Source organism: Gallus gallus, chromosome 2, assembly GCF_016699485.2.
Source record: "Gallus gallus isolate bGalGal1 chromosome 2, bGalGal1.mat.broiler.GRCg7b, whole genome shotgun sequence".
NCBI lineage: Eukaryota > Metazoa > Chordata > Aves > Galliformes > Phasianidae > Gallus > Gallus gallus.
Genome location: NC_052533.1, coordinates 107,069,516 through 107,086,443, shown reverse-complemented (window position 1 = coordinate 107,086,443; position 16,928 = coordinate 107,069,516). Strand labels below are relative to the sequence as shown.

The window sequence follows — 16,928 nt, the reverse complement described above, 5'->3', positions numbered from 1 at the left end:
CTCTGAGTACATTTGCAACTGACTGTACACAAAGTGTACAAATAATTGCAGTGAGAATTCTGAAATCAATCAGCATTCACAAGGAACTATACGTATAAGTTCTGTGTTTTATGAGCACAAGAAAAGCTTGCCACCAATGAAGACAAGAAGAAAAACATATGGAAATTATTAAAGGAACTGAAAAAGAGCATGGATTATTGGTGATGAGAGCTAAGAGGAGGGATTCCTCGCATGAATGTTGAAAGACAGATGTGAAGAAAGAGCATCTGGCTACTAGAAAATATAAGTTTGATGCAATGAGTAGTGTGATGGAGACAAAAAAAACTACATATATACATGGTGAAGAAGGAGTGAAGAGGAGGAATGAAATAGATCAATGAGAAAAAGAAGCAGCAAAGCAGACAGGAGAGGACAGTAAAAAGAAATAACAAAAGACAATGAATATACAGTCTGGATAATAGGGGGTACCTATCAGTGCCCTTCACACAAAGACACTGGAAGCTTTTTCAAAGCTCACTGATGTTGGTTAATCATACCTGTGCACACAGAGTTTTCAGAGGTCAAGAGTTATATTTCCAACATGGAGTAAACTCACTAGACTCATGGAATATAAATCTGAATAACAGGTATTTGAGGTCAGCCTGCCTGTGGAAGACATCAGTTTGAAACAGTGCACTAGAGAGATGTTTAGGCACTTATTCTCTCTGCTGAGTGACTGCTAATGCAGGAGCTATATGTACACAAAGAAAGTCTTATAAAAGATAACTAAGTCATCTATCATCACACTTTGAGCAAAACAGGATGCATTAAGACCTTTTTCTCCATCTATCTTCTGTCTCCTCTCTTGCAGTGCAGCTAGCAAGATAAATAAACTCATCAATACATGTTGGGGTTAAAACCACCGTTTTCCAACTATTGCACACTGGTGGTTTCGGTATGATGCTGTCCCCTCATACCCATAATTCAGGCAGATGCTCTAATGGGCAAAATACCTTGTAAAAACGGAAGAGAGCTTTAAATGCTATAAAGCCAATGAAGTCTAACTGGCTACTTGCTAAAAATTACCACAGCGCTGTTAAATCAGGCACCTAGAAAAGCCAACACAAAAACGGATTTCTTTCTGGAAAGCAGGAATGAATTGGTTTTCCTACCCTTCTACCTGCAGAGACCAACCACCTCTCCAATGAGGGAAAAGAAAAAGCCAGTATATTTCTCTAATAACTCTTCCTCTTGAGGATCTTGCTGGTCAATGTCAAAAAAGCCCTCAAAGAAGAAGAGAACTATATAGTTGGTTGTCTTCTGTCAGGCAGAAGACCTGAAGGATATTTGCAGGACCAATCATTGTTCAATACAATCTGTATTGTGCCAGCACAATATATTTCATCTTCAGTTAACCTTTTAATTTAATGTTCATCTGCTTGTTTCAATATGATTTAAAGCTGGTAAAAATCCAGGAAATCTTCAATATACGTGAAAGACAGCCTGACTGGAATGATAATAAATTCTTAGGTGAGATGTTTGCGGTGATTTCCCCAGCAAATTGACAATAAGGAAGCGTGATGCATTTATGAAGCCTAGGGGTTATGAAAAGGAAAAAAAAAATCCACTCTTTTTTCAGTTTTGCTCTGCTAACTTCAGCAGAATTAACAATCAAGATGTTCCTATTTTTCCAGTATTAGCATTCCTCAGAGCACCCGCAGTTCGCTGTTGTTGTCAAAGGGTTCTTGAAAGTCTAATCTGCCACTTTAAATTCTAAGCAGCATCCCACACAAAAATATCCATACCTAGAGAGAGTTAACAGGCATTTAGCTTTCACCTCATTACATAAATGGGTAAGAAACATATACTTAATTACCATTAGTAGGTAGGTGGCACTGTGCCTCTCAGCCCTGCAAATCCAGTTACTTTCAATCATGTATTAGGTTGCAACTCACACCAAGACTAGAATAGTCACCCTCAGAGACAGTCAGAATAACTTCACCATCCTGGATCAGCACACAATTTGGCAGAATTAGTAGGCTACTTGTGCAGTAAAAGGAAAAGGAGACTTACAGTTTGTGGTAGTTTCACCCTGCTTGACCCAGTGTGATGTTAGAAGTGGATGGCAAGGACACATGGCTAGGGAATAATATGGGGATGCTGTATTATCCCTGTATGTATCTCCAGATATGGAGAGATGGGATCAGGAAAGCCAAGATACAGACGGAAGCGAACCTGGTGAGGGATGTGAAAAATAACAAGGTGTTCTAAAGATATGCTGGTCAGAAGAGACAGGCCAAGCAGTGTGTACCTCCTCCAACATATGAGAAAAGAGAACCGGCTTCAAGAGACATGAAAAAGGCCAAGGTACTCAAAAAGCATTGGGGCCCAAGGAAGCCTGATCTGCTGGACAGCAACTCTGCCTACGGCGAGGGGAGTGGAACTAGACGATCTTTAAGGTTTATCTAAGCTATTCTGTGATTATGCCACTTATTTGTAATAAAATAGCTTGTGGCACTCAACATCTTCTTCAGCCTTTTTTTTTCTTTCTTTTTTTTTTTTTTTTTTGAAACCAGGAAAACAGAAGTAATACATCCCAAACTCATTATTTTGTGTCTAACAACATATAGCAGGGCTACGTGATTTATTTTATGTGTGGTTGCGTGTATGTGTACACAAGCAAAGCATGCATATGAGAGTTACATTACATGAGACAGGCAGGGAGTGAGGAGTCTTGTAGATTATTTACTAACTTAGCACAGTCTGAATCTGATGGAGAAAGTAGTAAAATCATGAAGAGGAGCTTTTCCTTGGCAGAAGATCTGGGAGCTGTTTGACATTCAGAGCTAGAGATTATCTCAGTGCAGGTTTATTGTGGGACAAATCTGTAAGAAGAAACTACGCTCTCTTTCCAATTCTCCAAGGTTCATTGTTTCATCTTCTTTTCTGCAGCAAGCCAGAAAGATGCAGAAAGAAGCTCCAAAATCCCATGATTGCCCTGTAGCACTGACTCATGACCTGTGAGCACTGAGACGTTAGTACTGAAGTCAAGTAAGTGCCTCAGAGGAACAATTATAGAAAGCTTGACTGCAGGCAAATACAGCTAGGTGATGGCTCTACAACTCTCCCTGAGACACTCATACACAGGGGTCCCTTAATACATTCAGTGGCATGGAAGCCGGGGAGCTGGAGCTTCATTTGCTGCAAGTTGGTGCATGTGCTTGTTTTGCTCTGTTCTAGTGCACCCTTAAAATGGAAATGGCTATTGGAACTAGCTCTACAGACATCCAAGGTAAATACACCAATACCACAATCTCTTGTGCTCAGTGATGAACAGAATCACCTTCTACAATGACTTCATAATGGACATTTTTCCAAAGAATGGATTTCTTTAATTCCCCACTGCTTAATGTTTTTAGCTAGTTGGACCTTCTAGAAATAACTGGCCCCAAGAACACAGGTCCTGTGAGGAAGGACAGCCTGGACTGCTACAATCCACCCACTTGTGATCTGAGATGTGGCCCAGGAGATGTTTGCTCTCCCTTTAGAAATGCTTTTGCCCATTTTGATTTGAGCAAGATGAACATTTGGATGTGGAGCTCGAGCACTTAAACTTAGCATCTGTTGCTGTAACATATTTATCCCTGGAAAAATATCTCAGCCATCTGACAGTTGAATGAAGGACTGGCCTGCTCCTCCTGGTACACATATTCTGGCATCAATTAGTCACTGCAAGTTGTTCCTCACTGGAATTTCGCCTACATTATTTGCATACAACACATACACACATCATATTAACCAGCCTTAAAATTTTGCATCTGTTTTGATTCTGGGTAATCAAGGCTCCAGATTTCTTTCTTCTCAGAGACTGAGGCACGTCCAAGGACGTGGAGCTGTTGGAGCAGTCCAGAGGAAGGCCACGAAGATGATCAGAGGGCTGAAGCACCTCTGCTATGAGGACAGGCTGAGAGAGCTGGGGCTCTTCAGTCTGGAGAAGAGAAGGCTCCAGGGGAACCTCACAGTGGCCTCCCAGTACCTAACAGGGGCCTACACAAAAGCTGGGGAGGGACTTTTTATAAAGTCAGGCAGCAAGAGGATGAGGAGGAAATGGTTTTAAACTGGAAAAGCGCAGATTTAGACGATATATTAGGAAGAAATTCCTTACTGTGAGGGTGGTGAGACACTGGAACAGGTTGCCCAGAGAGGCTGTGAATGCCCCCTCCCTGGAAGCATTCAAAGCCAGGCTGGATGGGGCTTTGAGCAACCTGGTCTAGAGGGAGGCGTCCCTGCCTGTAGCAAGGGGTTGGAACTAAATGATCTTAAAACTCCCTTCCAACTCAAACCATTCTATGAAATTATTCTGATGGCACAGTGGTACATTTTAGCAGTCCTCTGAGTCTTTCTCAACTGGCCCATGTACAAGAGACACCTGTATGTTATAAAGAATTTTTGTTTTACTCAAAAATTTCAGTTAGTCCTGGCTATTAAAATCTTGTGCAGTTCACAGGCATAAAAGACACCATCCCTTGTGCAAAAAATTTTATACCAGATTCAGAGGGATTAATGAGACAGAAGAAAGCAACTGGGACAAAAGTCCAGGGGAGGAAAGTTTGTATGTATAGTCCTTAAAAAATGGACAAAAAGTGGCTGTTTGAAAATAGTGCTCTTCATCAAAACATGACCACTTTTCCAAAGCAGGATCGTTATTTTTAAGATCATCTGCACAGCCTAGTATGGTCCTAGAGAAACCACACAACGGAACACCTGATTAGGCATAGGAAGTTTTTTTTTTGGACAGTGCTTATACTCCTTTTGTTCACCAGAATTCACTGAGGATTTTCCATACCCATATTTCCACAATCTCTTACCTTTTTGCAAAGATGACTAGATAAACACAAACTCTTCTATCTCGTGTGTTGCTGAGGCCTAATGATGAAGGCCCTAACTAAGATTCTCACTTCCAATTCTCCCTCTCTCGTTATAAGCTATCACAGCTTTGACTTCAAAGATGAAATTCACAGAGAGGGGAACACTTATAAGATGGTGGCTTATCTCCTTCCATCTAAATTCCTTAATTTTTGAATCCCCACATCGAGTGTATCTCTGTGACAGTCAGAGGAGTGATAGTGATAAACTATGAATCACTTGCTCCCCTGTTGCGTTACGTTTTGGGTCACAAGGGATGTGCTGAAGTAGTGATAATCAGCTCCAGGGTGTTTCAATTAGATTCCTCATTCATCGAATTGAACCAGTTCCTTAAATCTAGAGAGATTAAACTTCTTTGATTGCTTGGATAATCTGATCTGATTTTTTCTTGCTCTGCTTGAACTGATGGAATCAGAGCTAAATCACAGTCCTACTTTGCTTGACTTCTTCCTCATTTGGCTAATCTTCTCCTTCAAAGAATTCCACCGATAGAAAATGCTCATTTTCAAGAATCCTGATTCAACTCCTTGTAAATCTGTTGCATTCTGGGCTTATAAATGGACTGCTTAGCTTTGCACCTCTTTATTTCACAAATTCTATCTTGTAAGCTGACAGGCAGGGCTGGCTGCTTTTCTTCACCTTTGATAAAAATCACCTAATTACAGCTGAGTTGAAAACCTGAGCTCTGAGCACTTACTCCCTACAGCACGGCATAAAGTACACGTCGTCTTTGCTTGTGGCAAAGTTACCAGCCTCTCAGACTTGGTTTAGTTACACCATAACTCGAGCCGCCGCTGCTCCCCACCAGCAGAGGGACAGGCTGACCTTCACCAGCCTCACTGGAATGCTTCCAGTTTACATACACTGAGAACGAGGGTTTTAAAACAGCCTGTCCCATTCAACCTAGTTATATGTAAAAGAAAAAAAAAAAGAGGAAAAAAAAAAAGAAAAATGGTGCATAGAGAAAATAATAGGGGGATAAATGTAATTTGAGTTTGATAAGGTATGAGTACACAGATTGAACCCAGTGCTGATGGTAATTATTTCAGTTTATCTGTATGTAGATAAATGGTTTATGAGGTAAGAAATGGAATATCCTGTGGCACTGCTTCCACATTCACGTCCCTACAGGGGCACTGAAGTTTGGTTTTATGCTGCCAAATTTAAGGAGGCTGTGTAAAATCTGTAGGAGGAAATAATATAGAAACTCATTTCCTCCTCCATCAGAGACACCGATGCCACCAAACAGGAAAGAGAAAGGGAGACGTTAATAAATACTGAGGACTAAAGGAGGTTCTTAAAAAGTATTAATAATAAAAGAGCCTAAGTAAAACACTGGATTCTTAATGACAACAGACGTTCCCAATCACTGAGCGGCAATGATAAACACAAAACTAGCTCCGTGCCTCAAGGCGAAGCCGACAGAATAGCAGAAATCGTCATAGACTTTTTATTGATTTGAAGGCAACCACCCTCTAAAATGAGAAGACTTTCTTTTTAGCACTAAGGGAGCCCCTCAGACAGTCAAACACCTGCCGAGGTATTCACACTGCCACATGAGCACAGTGACTTTACAGAACTTGGAAAAACAAAGAGAAAACGCTCTTGGAAGTTCTGCTGCGGCAGAGAGGAAGGCAAGGCTTCAGCTTAATCGATGCTTACCTGCTTCTGCAGTTTCATGCAGCCACGCGCCCTTACTGCTTTCTCTGAGCACAACATGTGCTGGGAACCAGAGCACTTGACCTTACCCAGCTCTGCAACAGGAGCTCTAGAGCGGTTTCTACCTTCAGCAAGGAGCTGAGCTCATTTCCCCTCACACCCAGCACAGAGCAACCTAATACACCTCATCATGTGGTGTGTTGCCATAGCAGCGATGAATCCAGCTGCTGCAACACAAAAGACTGATAAAAAGTTTTTTTTTTCCTTTTCTTTTTTTCCCTTGTCCACCCACCCAGGAGAAGTCAGGGTTATTTTCTGGTGCAGTGAATCTAAACCAGATAGACTCATGCCACCTATGAGAGCTGCACTGTGATGAAGACCAAAAAGAAAGACCCAATTAACTATGCGTTTTACTTCGGGGGATTTGGGTTTTATTTGTAAGAGAACAAATGAATTAATGATATGAAATCACCACTGATCCCTTAAAAAAATCATTGTTTTTCTGCTCCTGACATTCACTGGTTTCAAATTTAGGTCGCTACCGCCACGGGAAATGAAAACAAATGGTCATGCTTAACAGAAACGCAACGGTATAGCTGCATGATCAGCACAGCTGGCAAAAGCCAAATTTGCACCTTCAGAAATGCAATGGGTACTTCCACCCTCCTGGCCCGGGAAACTCTTACAAGACTGTTTGCTTTTGGAACATAATTGCATGTATCTGGAAAATGCTAAATAATCATTATGCCATACTGCACTCTACATGAGTATTAATCACAGCAAAGGTTTTGGAGTTAAACACTGATGCTTTCCAGCTTCAGAATGAATTATTGCACTGAGGAGATAGATAGTATAATAATACCACTCAAAGTCTGCCTCAGGAAGCATACTAGAATACATAGGCTAGCACCTCACAACTGCACCTTTGAGAACAAAGTTTGACTGGGAAGCAGGGTAGCTGCTTCTTCACAAGCAGTGATGGAGCTGACAGAACCTGACCCACGGCACAAGACCCAGGCCAGTATTTTCAGAAGGGGTTTGCCCAGCAGCTAGCCTTCCCCCCACCCGCTAAGCTTTTTTAATCATAATAATCTCTCTCACCTCTGAGACAAAAGTTTAGTCAGTGTGAAAGATACCGTTGCTCCAAAAATGACCTAAGTAGTAATGTACACATGGTGCAAGAGAATGTTCCTCAGAACAATTTCTACAACTACTATACTGTATATATTGTAACTCTACAATAACTCGTATCTTCTTAACTGTTACCTTGCTGTGAATGTTCATGCCCCAGATTCTCATTATCAGGAGAGCAGACAGACCATAAAATGCTTCCTAAGGCCGTATAATGTGGTGCAGTCTTGGTTGTTGCATTTGCAAACACTATGATAAGCACTTTACAAACAAAAAAAAATGCAAAAAATAACAAAAGCCGAGAGGCAAGCAAACATTCTGTGCACATCTATTAATGTTACTGTCTTTTCTGCATGCCTTTAATGACTCAACTCTGCTTGTGTGTAGAGTGAAATATATATATATAGAAGAAAGAAAGAAGAAATCCTATCAATAGAGCCTCATGGACTATTAAAGGAAGTCACCCCCTCTGAAAGAAATGAATGCAAGCTTTGAAGAGGGATGTCCCCTCTATCTGAACCAGCAGCCAGCATAGCTCAAATGGCTGAGGCTGCAGGCTGGAAGCCCAGCACCAACCTCCCTGTCCCTGACCAGCAGGACCCCAGGCAGTGAGACGTGGGACAGGCAGCACCTGCTTGCTGTTTATGGCAGGGCTGACAACTCAGCCATTATCAGAGCCAAAATTTCAATAATTCATGTCTGCTTAGGTGCCCCAAGGCTAAAGGCAGCCTCCCGTGTCGCTCACAATTTAATGCTTTAACAGGCTTAATGCTTCTGCTGAGCTACCCCCTAAGCCCAGTTCTCCTACGCTCTTGGAGGTCTGCAGCAAACTTAGGGCACCTGCAAGGCAAGCAAGCTTGATAGTAACAGGGAATAGCCCTGAACTCCTCTGTATTTTACAGGCAGGCACCCAGAACCCGGTCCTGAGGAAGGTTCCAGGTGGCATGCACTTCTGTATGGGAAAGGCCGGACACGAGCATGCTTTTTCTTCTGGAACAGTTAATGCACACCTGGAAGTCACGAGAGAGACTGTGCCAATGTCAAACATATGCACATGGAGGTCACTCTGCCTGGCTTTACGTGTCCTACAGCCAGGGATTGCCTTACACAGGCAGCATTTGGTCTTTTAAGATGAATGGCCACTTTGCCACAAAAATATCTTCTCATCAGAAATGCCGCTGATCTGTGTAAAACTTTTAGAAGCCTCTTCTCTCACTATCGTGGGATAATTGATTCTCTATGCAAAGCCCAACCCATGCAAAATAAAGGCAAAGCCTGGCTCCTACACGAACTGGCTCTTTTCGGAGGAGCCCAGCAGCAGCAGCTGCCAAGACTCATACGTCCTTGTAAAATGCTGCCCAGGCAGCAGGGATGGAGCCATGGCACTGCTCCTGCCCTTCTAGCACCGAGCAGGAGTTGATAGAGGGAATCACATTTCTTCTCTGTGTCCTTGCTTGTCTGAAAGAGAAGCGCGACTTCCTTCACACTGCCATCATGGCACCCCTGCCTGGCATGTCCTTTAGATAGAGGCCAGCGCTTACATTTCTGTTTTTCCCCTTGACTGCCTTTCCTCTCTTCAGTGAGACCAGGGTATTTCTTCAAACTCATGGCTCCACAAATATTTTGCCCCAGTACTGCACTGCCAACGAGGCCCCGTGCAGCAGCAGGAGCCAGCAGCTGTGGGGTGGGTACATGGGAAGACCCTACAGTGAGGCAGCATGTCACACAGCTCATGTTGGGGAACTGTGTCCCTAACCTTCCAATAGCCAAAAAGAGGCTATGGCTTCCAAGATCTCCACAGCCCCTCCTTCTCTCTCCTCTGATTAGGGAGAACTCACAGGCTGCCACAAAGCACTACCAGAGTTATGCTACCTCTGCCATAACTGTCAGACTGGCTTTGTGGCACGCTGCGGCCTGGTCCTGCAGCCCTCAGGCAGCAGCCGCTACTCTGGCACCAGCAGCACTGTAGTACCTGGGAGAGCAAGTGCTTGCAGGCCTGGGCCATGACAACATGGAGGAGTGACAGCTCGAGTGCTCCCTACCCAGGGGAACCAGTATGCAAGCACAACAGGGTAGGCAAAAGTATCTCTGAGATGTTTCTCAAAGGGATGCATTTAAAAAATGTCTATGAGCGTAATAGCAATTAGGTTCCTTATCACTACAGTCTCTTCGATGCTCCAGCAATGAGTGCTTTATACAGAACACATTTCTTCATTCATATTTGAACACGTTTATACAAAACACATAGCTTGAACTGCCTCAAAACCCATCTGGGCCAAGTCAACCCCACATCAGCCTCTCATCACCCATCCAAAAGCCCCATGGGCGCTTCTGGGCCCCACGCTTCCTTCAGCAGGGAGATGACCAATCACACTCAAGACACAAATAGATGTAAGCAATGGACTAGATGAAGAGAGCAGACAACTGTATTTGCATATCTGCTATTTTAAGCATCTAACTCAAATGACCTGAATTGCCCACATAGAGACACCTGCCTCTCCGCAGTGAAGTTGCAGGGAATTTCTTCTCCTAATGCCATCCTCTGAATCGCATCCAAGCTGGATGTATAAAGCAGATGGTATCAGTGCACCTCCTAAGGCTCTGCTTTGAGTAGACAAATGCTACCCTCTTCAGAAATGTTTAAAAAAAATTAGTTTCAGGAGCATAGATCACAATCCACATGAGCTGGGGGCTAGAGAAACACAGCAGAATCCCTTATCCCACTGGCTCTGATGAAGGCTCCAGTCAAAAGCTCTAGCACCACTTCACCCATTTATTTTCCCTCACCTCAACTACCCAGCGTAAACTGAGGTTGGTACAGAAAGACAGCCCTTGAGGGAAACCGAGGCCTACCAAGAAGGAGGGTGGGAAATGGGAGGTACTTCCCTCTGAGCTGGTGCTGGGGGCGGATGGAGATGCCGGCAGACACTCTTGAACATAGAGCTTTCAGGCAAGAGGCCAAGCAACACCTCTGATCGCCTGTCGTGACAGATCCTGCAGTTCTTCTTTGTCCTGGCCTGGGGCACCGGCCAGATGACACTATCAGTAAGCAATTCTGATGGCTCCAATTTTCCCTGCAGTTGCAATCGGACACAGCAGCTTTTCTCGCTTTCCGACCCTCAAAGCAGGTTCCTCCGATAAGATTCCCATAAATACAAAGCCTTATGCAGTCTTCTGGAATGCTTAATCCTTGTGATTATTAGGGATATATTTACATATCATCGTTATCAAATCTTGTGTTGTTTTATTGTTGTCCAGGCTTCTTAAGGCTACAGCTGCCACAAAATGTAAAAATTCTGCCTTATAAGAGATCTAAGGATTCTCTGTCCTTAGCTTAGCATAAACTATATATGGTGATGTTTTTCTCTGAAGATAAAAGTAGGAATCCTGTTAGCATTTATATATGCCTCCCTAGATACTTATTCCATGCTTTAATTAACCCTTGGATTTGAGTCTTTCATGCAGTGTCATTTAACCACTCAGCCAGAGGGGCACAAGGATATTTTATTTTCACAATGACTGACGCTATACCAACAACCTTTTAACAACAGTAGTTTGTTGGCAGTAAGGCCGCCATAACAGAACTAACTGGTAGTTAGTTAGTAGGTGGTGCTGCAAACAGTACCATCACATCACTAGTTGAAAAGCTAAGCCTGGCACTGGTTAATTGCAGGGTGTCAGGGAAGCCCATGTACATCAGGCAGAAGGAAGCCACGGTGGCAGCACCCACAGGCAGTGGCCAGGACAGAGCCAGGAGCAGCATCCACCTCAAGTGAAGTAAACAGTGTCCAAACACCACGGCAACAAGAGCAAATTCCTACCTATCTGCTCTTCTGCATGTCCTCTCGAGCTTGCTGCAGCGTTACCCTGCTAGCAGGTAGCACGAGCATTCTGCTGTAGGGTGCAGCAGCATGCCTCTGCAAATGCTATGGAAGTTATTCTGCCTTCAGGCAACAAAAATCTGTACAGGGCTTCGTATGACTGTGTATTTTCTATTTCTTACTATAAAGAACACCAGTCTTTATACAGACAGTCCTTAAGAGATATAACCAACCTGTCTTTTTAAAAATCGCTCCTCTGACTTTCAAACGCGCTATAATTAATACTTAAAATGGGTTCAAATAAAACCATTCTGGAAGTAAATAATTTTTGAATTTGTTGGTTTGATTTACGGTTTAAGCAGCACTTTGCACTTCTGTTTGTGGAGCTTTTCAATATGATAGCAGAAGAGAAAGGTGTGACAGATTAAAAGTGATTTTGAAATAGAAAACATGGGCAACAGATTAAGGGAAGTGCAATAACTGAAAATATTTTTAACTCTTACCTGAATATTTTGGTTATACTTTGAAGGGAGAAAATGAGAAAGGCCCTGCTGCAATTTTCAATTTCACCTTACTGTTGTACCACAAATACTTACAGTGCTTCGTTAAGGGCTTCTGTGCTTTTTTTGCCAGCTTGCCTTAACACATCTGGAAAGTCAGTATGAGGCAATATTAATATTAATAAAAAACCAGTCTGAGATACCTCAGTGCATGTATGCCTCTCTGTACCAGCCTTAATCTTTTGTCACTTAACCCCTCATATACTGTGAGGCACCACCTGACTGACTTCAAGCAGAAGCATGGAATGTATACCTCAACTTTATAAGGTCCTGCATAATATCTAGCAAAGAAGGCATCCCTGAACAGATGTTGCCTGACGTTGCACTGCCCCCACACAAGCAATCCCAGAGCTGGTGAGGAGATGGCTCACAAGAGCCAAAACTCAGCCAGCTCCCGGGCCTCTGCTCCACAGAGTGCAAGAAACACTGTTTTTGAATCCAATGAGTCCAATTAAGCACATTCGTAAGCGCTGGGAGGACTGGAAACCAATAGATCTTGTATTGACAGAGGCGTAACTATCAAAAGAAACAACACTTGATTTTCATTTATGGGCCTATTTGCATTTTTTTAAATTAATGCTCTGGGAGGTAGTGGTTTCCCTCTCCCCCCATCTCTTTGAAAACATGTTAATGTGTTTTGGGTTTTTTTTTTACTTAACGAAAGTAAAAATGGATGGATTCGGCAAATCTAACACTACTCAGAAAGAAATGACATTAAATAGGGCAGCATCAGCACCAATTACAATAATGTCTTAGTATTGCTGTGTCTGCTATTAGCATGAGGAACAGTATTGTGATAAATGTAAAAGCCTTTCTAGAGAAAGCTTTAAGGAAAATGTGATTACACACAGTGGGTAAACCACAGCAGTGGTTTTTACACAACTTTAACCAAAGCAAACCTCACTTTCCTGTTCGGACTATGGTGCAATACATAGCAACACAGGGAACAAAATGAAGATGGAAGAAGACAGAATGAGACAGGTCACCTGAAATTGTTAGCTGTTGTGAGGAAACTCCTTTGTTTTAGTGAATTCTGTACAATAGATGAAGCACCCTCCCATTTTCAAACAAGGGCAGTGCACTAGGACATCCAACACCCTCCATCGGCCTGCCCTCTACCGACATTTATCCCATCAGTTCCCTTAAAAGCATCCAACAAAGACTTTAGGCAGAAGGGGCTCTGGCAGGAAAGGCTGTAAAGAGTTAATTGATTCTGTTCCCAGCTCTGGCAGGCTGGATTCATTTCCTACTCGTATCGCAAATAAAAATAAATTCAATCTTCACCCAGTGCTTTTCCATAAAAAAAAAGTTCCCACTCCATCTGAGAAGATAAGCAGCCTTTTTGCAGGAAACCAAAGGAGCAGCATTGATTACAGAAGTGGCAGAACAGTCCCTGCCTTCCTGAGGAGACCCACACAAGCTCTGCAATAAGCATAACACAGCCGCATGGTCCTTCAGATACAAGACATGATTCTCAGGTGACACTCCTTTGGATCTGGTTCCTGATGGTTTATAGATACAGCATCAACCCAAGCTGCACACATTCCAAGCAAAACTTCTCATCAAACAAAGACATTTCTTCATTATTTTTTAAATGATGGGCTCAAATGATTTTTAGCCATTTCACCGTGCTTAATTTGAGTTCTACTTTTATTACCAGCTGGAAAGTTGAAAAGTATTCTCTTAAAATTAGTTTATCATCTTTGATTTGGCAATGTTTTCTTTCTTTCTTTTTCAATCTAAAACGAACTACAGCTGCTTTTGTTCCAAGAGGAACATTTGTTTTTTTACACCAGACAATCACCATAGGAAGGAGACATCTTTACGTCTGAATGCAACAGAACTGCTATCAAAATAGTTCCTGAGACAGCGTGTGACAATTTATAAGATGCCATGCATAGCAATTCTTGGGCCCCTACTTTTCCCTGAAAACAAAAAGAACTGAAAACTAATTTCTGGCTTAAGTTATAGATGAGCTTCGAAACCCAACTGACCAAACCCTCTCTCTTCTTCCCCCGCTACTCCTCTGCCCAAGGTAAAACACAGCTCACCGATCTCCCAGCTTTTGTATTTCGAGCTGAGAACGACATACAGGATTGGTGTCCATTGCAAAAAAAGGTGAAACAGAACAGAAATGATTAACAGGTTTTTGATTCAACTGTTTATGAAAGATACACAAATGTCTGGGAATCCAGATCTGCTTGTGCCGTAACACGTATTACCTACAGCTGACTTGGAACAAACCGCTGAACACGTGGATGCTGCTATCTTCTTTCACTGTCTGTCAATCTTACGGCATGTGAACTGTGCCTAATCATGAATCAGTTCATCTACATCCTCAGATTTCCCACTCTACTTCCACCAAAAGCTGCACACCAGTAAGTAACCTGTCAAAAACCTAAGAGCTCCGTGATTGCAGTACTGCATGCACTACAGAAACCCACACAGCTTCTTTCCTCCTGATTCTTCCCTTCAAAATCATCTTTTATTTCAATTGTAGCTTGCAAGTGGGAGGAGAGGCCAGCACCCTGCTACTCACTGCCTCACACTCCAAGCAAGAGGCTGAAGTCCTGACTTTGAAGGAGAGCTAGATTACATCTGACCTGCTCCCTCCCACATGTAGCCTTTTCTGAAGAGACAGGAGCTCCCAGGTGCCCTGAAACTCCGCAATTTGACTTCTGCATACCTTGCAAAAAAAAATTAAAAGGTGTTGTGGAATCTCTGCCCAACGGGCATTGCTAGACTCTGGAATTCTTCCTCCTGTTCCTGCCAAGAACCTCTAATCTCTCCTTTCTTCTGGATGTAAACTAACAAAGCATCAAGCATGACAGGAAGGATTGCTTCCTACTACCACTCACTGCAATGAGAGTCTTAAAGTGCCCCTGTAATACCCTCAAATCCCATACTTATCCCAAGCTTCGAGGGATCTATTTCTCCTTAGACAGCTTTGAACACCTTAAAAGCAGCATCGGTCCTCATCCCGCTGTTGAGCTGCACTTCTCTCATTGCCCTAAAGCACCTCTTCAGCAGTTCTGAACAAAAGAAACCCTGCATCACTGGGCATCTGTACCAGGGAGAGAGGATGGTTATGATGTGGAAGAATCCCTGCTGTATTTCAAATTGCAAGCAGAAAGGACAGAGCCTTTCAGGTCACCAACAGTGGGCCATCCTCAGGACAAAACTGCTGTGACCTGATGAGGTAAATGAACTGTGGCCCAAGGGACAGACATGACTGAACTCTTGGGATTCGAGCACATTAGAAATGACTGACCAATTACACCACTGACCTCCAAATGAAGCACCTGCCTAAATATGTTTAAAGCAGATATTGTACTTATCTATCTTTACAGTTATTATTAATATATCTACAGATAAATGTTGGGGGAAGACAGCTAGGAAATCATATTCAAAGTAATCAAGTTGAAGACAGCTGCATCTGATTAAAAGAGTTTTAATTTAACTAGCACTGAGAGAGTCAGCCAGCACTTCGAGGAGGAATGCAAATGAAGTTGCTCGTCAGCCTGACAGACAGCTGGGACTGCTGGCCATCCTGCCCATGCAGACAGGGCACTGCAGCAACTGCAGCACTTCCGAAATCTGGGCAGGTCATGGAGCATCCACAGTTAGCAGGAACACGATGGATCATTCAACTGTGGTAAAAATAGGCATAATGAAACGGAGCCAGGCTCCTTCCTGCACTTTAAAATGGAAGCCTTGTGGGGTGAGGGAAGTGACATCCAAAATGCAGACTACATAAAGTAATAAATTAATCTCATTACGTTGTCAGAAGAGGGGCAAATCTGAAGGGCATCAAGTTATTCTCACCCCACAGTGTATAAAATATCATCTACATCCATCCTGACTGCCCTCAGGTAGCATCAGCCCACCAGAAATGTTTATTTGCCTCTCATGGATTCTGATAAACTTTCAGAGATATCCGTAACAATCTAAAATTAATTCCTAAAGGACCTGTGTTTGAGCAGAGTGCACTCTTACCTGGAAAATGCTCTATTTACCTAGTTTATTCAGTTTATAGAAAACAAACTTAGTGAAGTTGCGTAGTGCAGTCAACACACTGAAGGGCTGCAATCCAGAGGGGCATTGACAGGGCAATCCCAAACACAGTCTGAATGAATAATAGAATGGGAGTAGCTCTCAGGAGGAGGACTTCGGAGTGGTCATTGATGGAAAACTCAACACGAGCCAGCAATCACATGTCAGCTTGCAGCCCAGAAAGCCAAGGGTATACTGGGCTTCACCAAAAGGAGTCTGACCAGAAGGGTGAGGGACTGTTCCCCTCTGCCCTTGTAAGGTTTCACCTGCAGTACTATACTGAATAGCTCTGGTGTCCCCAACACAAAAAAGATGCGAAGCTGGAGTAAGTCCAGAGGAGGCCACAAAAATCAGAGGACTAGAGCACCTCTGTTATTAGGGAAGGTTAAGGGAGCTGGGCTTGCTTAGCCTGAAGAAACATCATTGAGGCCCTCCAGTACTTTCAGGTACCCTAGGACAGGGAGGAACTTTTTACAAGGGCATGTAGTAATAGGACAAGAGGGAATGACTTTGAACTAAAAGAGAGGAGATTTAGATGAGATATTAGGAGGAAACTCTTCACTCAGAGGGCAGTGAGGCAGTGGCACAGGCTGCCCAAAGAAACTGTGATGTTCCATCCCTGGAGGTGTCCAAGCTTGGGTTGATGGGGCCCTGAGCAGATGCATCTAGTGGGAGGTGCCCATGGAAAGGAGGTTGGAGCTGGATGATCTTTAAGGTCCCTTCAACCCAAACCATCCTACGGTGCCATGTGCATGAAATGCACAGGATTTCTCCTTTTTTTACATTCTCTTTCAAACGT

The 16,928-nt window shown here is 43.1% G+C and overlaps 1 protein-coding gene across 4 annotated transcripts in view; it reads right to left on the bottom strand.

Annotated features, from left to right (window-relative positions):
- DTNA (dystrobrevin alpha) overlaps positions 1-16,928 on the bottom strand; it is a 220,355-nt gene that overhangs the window by 120,847 nt on the left and 82,580 nt on the right. The window contains exon 1 of one of the 4 annotated variants that reach the window (XM_015282621.4): positions 6,568-6,666. The exons of the other annotated variants lie outside the window; for them this stretch is intronic. The gene's annotated coding sequence lies outside the window, so the exon portion shown is untranslated. Of the gene's footprint in view, positions 1-6,567; positions 6,667-16,928 lie in introns of those variants that run through there. 4 annotated transcript variants of the gene reach the window in all.